Consider the following 8,090-nt stretch of genomic DNA (forward strand, 5'->3'; position numbering starts at 1 on the left):
GCCCATTCCTAACTTCCCTTGAGAAGGTGGTGGTGAGCCGCCTTTTTGAGCTGTTGCAGTCCATGTGCATCACCTCGCATTTGCCCTGATTGAACTCCATCTGCCATTTCTCTGCCCAACTCTCCAATCTATTTATATTCTGCTGTTTTCTCTGACAGTCCCCTTCACTATCTGCTACTCCGCCAATCTTAATTTCGTCTGCAAACTTACTAATCAGACCACCTATACTTTCCTCCAAATCATTTATGTCCATCACAAACAGCAGTGGTCCCAGCACGGATCCCTGTGGAACACGTCTCCATTTTGAGAAACTCCCTTCCACTGCTACTCTCTGTCTCCTGTTGCCCAGCCAGTTCTTTATCCATCTGGCTAGTACACCCTGGACCCCATGCGACTTCACTTTCTCCATCAGCCTACCATGGGGAACCTTATCAAACGCCTTACTGAAGTCCATGCATATGACATCTGCAGCCCTTCCCTCATCAATCAACTTTGTCACTTCCTCAAAGAATTCTAGTGGAGAGTTTTCTCCCTGGTGGCCATTGACTTCAATTTTGCAAGGGCTCCTTGATGCCCTTGGCAAGAGCAGTCAATGTCTCCTCACCTCACCTCTTGAGTTCAGCTCTTTTGTCCAAATTTGGGTCAAGGCTGCAACGAGGTCAGGAACCAAGTGGCTCTGGTAGAATCCAAAATGAGCATTGATGAGCAGGTTAGTACTGTGTAAGTGCTGCTTGATAGCACTGTCAATGACACCTTCCATCACTTTACTGATGATCAAGAGGAGGCTGATGGGGCAGTAATTGACAGGGTTGGATTTGTCCTGCTTTTTGTTTGCAGGACATACCTGGGCAATTTTCCACGTTGCTGGGTAGATGCCAGTGTTGTAGCTGTACTGGAACAGCGTGGCTAGTGGCTCGGCTAGTTCTGGAGCATAAGTCATCAGCACTACAGCCGGGATGTTGTCAGTATCCAGTGCCTTCAGCCATTTCTTGATATCATGTGGAGTGAAGTGGACTGGCTGACGATTGGCATCCGTGATGCTGGGGACCTCAGGAGGATGTCGAGATGATACGTCTGGCTGAAGATGGTTGCAAATTATTCAACCTTGTATTTTGCACTGATATACTGGTCTCCCCTATCATTAAGGATGGGGATATTTGTGGAACCTCCTGTTTATTGTTTAATTATCCACCACCATTCCGGACTGGATGTGACAGGACTGCAGAGCCTTGATCTGATCTGTTGGTTGTGAGATCGCTTAGCTCCGTCTATTGCATGCTGCCTCTACTGTTTGACATGCAAGTAATCCTGTGTTGTAGCTTCACCAGGTTGACACCTCATTTTTAGGTCTGCTTGGTGCTGCTCCTGACATGCCCTCCTGCAGACTTCATTGAACCACTATTGCTCCCTTGGCTTGATGGTAATGGTAGAGTGAGGGATATGTCAGGCTATGAGGTAACATATTGTGTTTAAATACAATTCTGCTGCTGCTGATGGCCCACATTGCCTCACGGATGCCAAGTTTTGAGTTGCCAGATCTGTTCATTTCTTCCCTCCGATATAATTGGAAAAAAAATTCCAAAGGAATGCATGTACTAAATAAAAAGGAGAGAGAAATAAATACTGACAAAATAGATGGCAGCATTTGGAAGGTAAAAAGATTTATAAGTTTTATTATCGATGAGTGAGAGGAATATATCACACTTTGGGGCTTCTGGAAGTGGATTTACTGATAATTTTGGGAATTGATAGGAAGCTGCTTCATGTTTGGTGGAACAAACTCCCGCCCTTGGGGTGGAGCCAACAGCTGCATCCGTCAAATAACAGACAGAGTAGAAGTACTGTATCAGGCCTTGTTAGCTCAGTTGGTAGAGCATGAGACTTTTAATCTCAGGGTCTTCGATTTGAGACCCATGTTGTGTGGTTGTTCTTCCCTTTTTCAGACTTCATCGGCAGAGAGTTCAAGGGGTGTTTGAAATTAAATTCAACAACTTCACCAGATTTCAACTCCGCCCCCCACACAGTGTAGTTGAATGGACCCTCAAACTCTGCCCTCCCCTTCCCCTCCCTCCCAGAACTGCAACAGGGATCCCCTTGTCCTCACTTTCCACCCCACCTGCCTCCACAGCAGCACAGTTGCGCAGTGATTAGCACTGCAGCCTCACAGTTCCAGCAACCCGCGTTCAATTCTGGGTACTGTCTGTGTGGAGTTTGCAAGTTCTCCCTTTGTCTGTGTGGGTTTCCTTCGGGTGCTCCAGTTTCCTCCCACAAGCCAAAAGACTTGCAGGTTGGTAGGTAAATTGGCCATTATAAATTGCCCCTAGTATAGGTCGGTCGCAGGGAAATATAGGGACAGATGCGGATGTGATAGGGGTATGTGATTGGTATAAATGGGTGGCTGATCGTCGGCACAGACTCGGTGGGCCGAAGGGCCTGTTTCAGTGCTGTATCTCTGAACATAAACACATCCAACGGATCATCCTCCACCATTTCCGCCACCTCCAGCGTGATGCCACCACCAAACGCATCCTCCCCTCCCCTGTCAACATTCTGAAGGGATTGTTCCTTCCACGACACCCTGGACCACTCCTCCATTACCCCAACATCTCTTCCCCTTCCCAAGGCACCTTCCCATGCAATCGCAGGAGATAGAATACCAGCCCTTTTCCCTCCTCTCTGCTCATTATCTAAAGCCCCAAACAATCCTTTTAGGTGAAGCAGCGATTTACTTGTACTTCTTTCAATTTAGCGGACTGTATTCACTGCTCACAATGCGGTCTCCTCTAAACTGGAGAGACCAAACGCAGATTAGGTGGAACACCTCTGCGCAGGCCGAAACCATGACCCTGAGCTTCTGGTTGCTTACCATTTCAACACTCCTCCCTGCTCTCATGTCAACATTTCTGTCTTTGGCCTGCTCCAGTGTTCCAGTGAAAATCAACCCAAGCTCGAGGAGCAGCACCCGACCTTTTGATTCGGCACTCTACAGCCTTGTGGATTGAACATTGTGTTCAATAACTTCAGAGCATGACTGGTGTCAGGCAACCACAAGCGTTAACACACTCTTTGACTTTGTCCCAGGACAGCTTTGTTATTTAATCTCTCCAGCCCTCTGCTCGATCAAACAACTTCTCCGTTGTTCTCTCCCACATGCCGCTCCCCTTCACTTGTTTAAAACCTAATTCTTTTCTAACCTGTGTCAGTTCTGATGAAAGGTCACAGACCAGAAACGTTAAATCTGTTCTCTCACCACAGATGCTGCCAGAGCTATTGAGTATTTCCAGCACTTTTTGTTTTTATTTCAGATTTCCAGCATCTGCAGTATTTTGCTTTTATTGTGTCAGAAAGTCTTTCCTTGATTCAGGACTCTTACCTCTCTCCAGAATCTCTCTGCTAAAGATTGAACTTTATCTCATTTCACTCACAGCTCAGGGTGAGTGTGGCACAGTGGGACGTCTGGCTGTCTCCCACTTCACAGTCCATCAGTACTGAGAAAACAATGGGGAATATTACTCCCATGTTGTGTTCTGTAACTTTTTACAAACACTTTAATGTATATATTGTCTTCCAAAGCAGTGACAGAATGGTGGCTTTAATGTGTTGTTGAAATAGCTTTGTTGAGTTTGTGCTGTACTAACAGTTAAACAGTTCTTGGTTCAGTACCAGGTTTGGTACTTTCAACCTCTCCTGTGTCTTTTTCTTTGGCTCCAATTGTCAAGCTGCATGATTTACTCTGAAATTAGCACCAGAGAACCAAGGCACCAGCGAGCATGAGGAGCTGAAATTAGCACAGATCAAATCCACTTAATATTTCTGACTGAAGATGGTTGCAAATGCTTCAGCTTCATCTTTTGCACTGACGTGCTCAGCACCACCATCATTGAGGATGTGAATGTTTTTGGAGCCTCCTCATCTTGTTAGTTATTTAATTATCCACCACCATTCACGACTGGATGTGGCAGGACTGTGGAGCTGTGATCTGATCCTGAGGGAGATATCCGTGCGCGGAGTGCCGGGATGTATGGAGAGTGATCCTGAAGAGGGTGTCTGAGCCTGGAGTGGAAGCTTTCCGTGGAGGTGCAGGAGTAGGGCATTCAGCCCCACTGTTTTATAAAGGTTTAGCATAACTTATATGTTTTTACTCTATGCCTCTATTAATAAAGCCAAGTATCCTGTTTGCTCTTAGCAACCTTTTCAAACCTTGATCAAAAAAGATTGGTGTACATTGTCTCATTCTTCCTCCCAAACTGTATCACTTCACAATTTTCTGTGTAAAATTTTATCGGTTGTGTGAAAGCCCATTTTACCAGTGTGTTTAAGTTCCTCTGAAGTGTGTTACTGTCACTGGCATAGGACGAAATTCACGAGCATTCTTTGATGCTATCTCCGTGGAAAGAGCAATCTTACACACTAGCTCAAATTGGGATTTTGTGTGTTTAGTATCTTTCCTCATCCACCAATATAAGCACAAATCTGTCTCACAATGTACGGTCTAAGAATGTGCCAATGTTGCAATGTGGTGATAAATTCTTCAGTGTCACAATGTACTCACCAACTGTTTCACTACTTTTCTGATTTCTGGATCCAAGTTTGTAGCTTTCCGCGATCTCTCGTGGTTTAGGGTTGAGCCTCACTTCAACGAAGAAACGGAAAATTATGATTTAAAGATTACACTGTCAATCATTCACATCTCTGTCTTCTCCTGAACTTCGAGTTCAAATTTGTTTGTGAAGTTGAGTCACACGTTAAGACAGCACAATCTTTGTCTTTGTGAAGGAAGTGATTTGGGAATGGCTGTTTGAAACTGCCCCTTCTTGCACAGAAATTCAGTGCAAATACTTGATCACTCACAATTTCCTCGAGAGAAATTTGTTCACAATCGCATTCGACATGGACACTGCCTCAGCATTAATCTCACTGAAGCAGAATGTGACCGTGTTGTATGTTTCAGAATGTTGGTGCCGTTATTTGTCGCTTTTAACCGAGACTGGGACACAGGGCAAGTTTGATCCGAGGTTGGAATATATTATCATTCAGGAGCAAGAAAAATCAAAAGGAACAAAATAAGAAAACCCAGTCTCCAGATTTGAGAATCTGTCGATCTGCTTTGGGAAAGTGAATCAGAGCAGAATGAAGGATGAACTGTCCAGAAGAGATGAAGACACAGCTCAGTCAACACGTTCCCCTGGTTTATGATGCTGGAACATTCCTCACACAGAAATGATTCAACCCAATGACAAACATTCTTACAGCTGATAATTTGTGCTACTGATTTAAGGACTGTCTCATGTGGTTACCGAGTGACGACGAGAAGATATTAAACTTTGGTCAATTCAATCTGGCTGTGATGAAGTTTGAATTTTTCTACCTTTTCTAAACATTATTTGAAGGGTCTCGGTAACAATGTTCAGTTTTGATGAGAGTGGGGTCTGGGTGAGAAGCTACGGAGTGTGACAGGGTCAGGACTGGATGCAGGAAGTTCTCTGACAGTCTCCCTCTTTCTCTCTAATGGGTTTGAGTTGATTTCCGACTGGTAGCTTTTATTTTACTTTTCTTATTTGGAGATACAGCACTGAAACAGGCCCTTCGGCTCACCGAGTCTGTGCCAACCAGCAACCACCCATTTATACTAATCCTACATTAATCCCATATTCTCTACCACATCCCCACCATTCTCCAACCATGTACCGACACTCGGGACAATTTACAATGGCCAATTTACCTATCAACCTGCAAGTCTTTTGGAGGTGGGAGGAAACCAGAGCACCCGGCGGAAACCCACACAGACACAGGGAGAACTTGCAAACTCCACACAGGCAGTACCTAGAACTGAATCCTGGTCGCTGGAGCTGTGAGGCTGCGGTGCTAACCATTGCGCCACTGTGCTGCTGTTGGTGCATTGATAAATGAAGGAAGTTCCCTCCACCCATTTTTTTTGGACAGACAGTGTGGTATCAGGTTGTAAAGGGTTAATGCTGAAGATAGTGGGATCAACCCCTCCCACTGTCAGAGTGATGATGTAACAGGCACATGAGATGAAGTTTGGGAGAAGAGAGAGCAGCACCAAGGATGCTAACTGAGCAGGCTTGATGAGTGTGCATAGAGTATTGTGTAAATTAGAAAAGAGTTGTCAGTTCTTTCAGCAGGAACTGTGTCCAGAAAATATCGAGAAACTCACAATTTTATTATTCAGGATTCGGGACACAGATATTAATTCCAAGTGACAGTTCTGAGACCAATTAACAAAAAAAGTAGAGAATAATATTACTCACTGATTGAAATCCCCCAGTGAGGAGACAGTTAAACAGGTGATCTGTTGGGGCATCATTCAATCCAAGGTTTCAGCAAAACTTAATCTCCCTTTTCGGTGAAATTCTCTGTTATTTGCAACTTTTTTTGTCAGCTTTGATGGGCGAGTGAAAAAACTGAAAAAAATGAACAGTTCTATCCTTTCTTTTCTTCCTTCTTCTCTTCTTTCCATCAGTTTCTCTTTTCTGCCCCAGATCAATATAATGATAAGAATCCCAATTTAATCTGCTGTTTCTGCTGTTTTATCCATTCCAATCAAAATTTCAACATTCCAATCAAATGTATTTGTTATTCCACAGTGTCTCCACATGTGTTTTATTCTGTTGTATTCTCTCACAGTCTGTTTGATGATCAATGTTACATCTCACTCTCTGTTCTGGTGAAGATCAGAAGCAGTGATATCTGTTTACACCACCCAACAAGTAGGCCTGAGGCTGTGCCTCGCTGATCATGTGGAGTTAAAGCAATTCTTCCAGTCAGTTAGTACAGTTGTCATTTCATGAGAAAGTCGGTCATCATGACTTCGTCAGTGACCTAATGGTTCAGGTGTCTGAGTGATGTTAATCATGATGTGATCAAATGATTGTATGTTCCAGTCTTTCAGTGGTGGGTTTTCACACTGAGTAGAAACGTGTTGGACATGGTCTGGAAATGTTGCACACCGCTCCATTCCCAACTTCATTTACTGACAGAAGATATATTTCCATCATGACACAGCTGGCTGCACAGCCAGAAGCTGTGCTGAAGGTGACAACTCTACTTCGACAACTGATAAGGTGGCCGAGAGGTTAAGGCGATGGACTGCTAATCCGTTGTGTTCTGCACACGTGGGTTCGAATCCCATCCTTGTCGCTAATTTATGAACTGTTCAGTGTATTATTTATGTGCATAGTCGGCCTCAAAGCCTGTTCTTGTTTCTGTCCTGACAGTGATTCCAGAATTGGTTGTATTTGATTAAAATTGAGACAGACAATTGGAATTCTTCACCCAAACTGCACTGGAATGAAGATCAAATAGGGATCACGAAACGGAGCAGGATTTTTCCTCCCCTCCTTCCTTCCATCTTTACTGTCTCTGGATTTACACCAAGTGAAAGACAAATGGGAAAAGCAAATGGCGAGGGAGCAGATGCAGAAAATTATCCTTTGGCAAGAAATTTATTTTCAAATCTTCTTGATAGATTAAGTGAGTGAGCAATGCTTTGGCAGATGGAGTTTAAAATGAGGGGTCATCTACTACCGACGATAGATCAGAGTGTTTTTTTGTAAGAGGTGAGATGTTAGAAACTGCGGAGGAGCAGAGACCCGAATACTGAATTAGTAAACGCCAGTGGACTGGGAGAAAATAATGTGAAAAGTGAACAGAATCTGAAGATTGGAACTCATGTTGCAGTGATATAAAGCTCTGTGCTCCTGAAGTAAATGTCCAAGCCCAGATTGTGGGGAATCTGTGGAGAGTGATTTGGTTTTTATTCATTCTTGGGTGTGAGTATCGCAGTTAAGGCTAGCATTTATTACCCATTCCTATTGCCGTTGAGAAGGTGGTGGAAAGCTGCCTTCTTGAACTGATGCAGTCCATATGGTGCAGGAACACCCACAGTGCTATTGGGGAGGGAGTTCCAGGATTGTGACCCAAGAACAGTGAAGAAATGGCGATATCGTTCCAAGTCAGGATGGTGAGTGACTTGGAGGGGAACCTGCAGGTAGTGAGTTCCCATGCATCTGCTGCCCTTGTCCTTCGAGGTGGTAGTGGTCACGAGTTTGGAAGGTGCTGTTGAAGGA

The 8,090-nt window shown here is 44.3% G+C and overlaps 1 non-coding gene across 1 annotated transcript; it reads left to right on the top strand.

Moving 5' to 3' along the window:
- Positions 1-7,079: 7,079 nt before the first annotated feature.
- trnas-gcu (transfer RNA serine (anticodon GCU)) lies at positions 7,080-7,161 on the top strand. Its single transcript has one exon. It is a non-coding gene; the product is annotated as a tRNA-Ser (tRNA).
- Positions 7,162-8,090: the final 929 nt, after the last annotated feature.

The sequence above is a fragment of the Heterodontus francisci genome, chromosome 50 (assembly GCF_036365525.1).
Source record: "Heterodontus francisci isolate sHetFra1 chromosome 50, sHetFra1.hap1, whole genome shotgun sequence".
Classification (NCBI taxonomy): Eukaryota; Metazoa; Chordata; class Chondrichthyes; order Heterodontiformes; family Heterodontidae; genus Heterodontus; species Heterodontus francisci.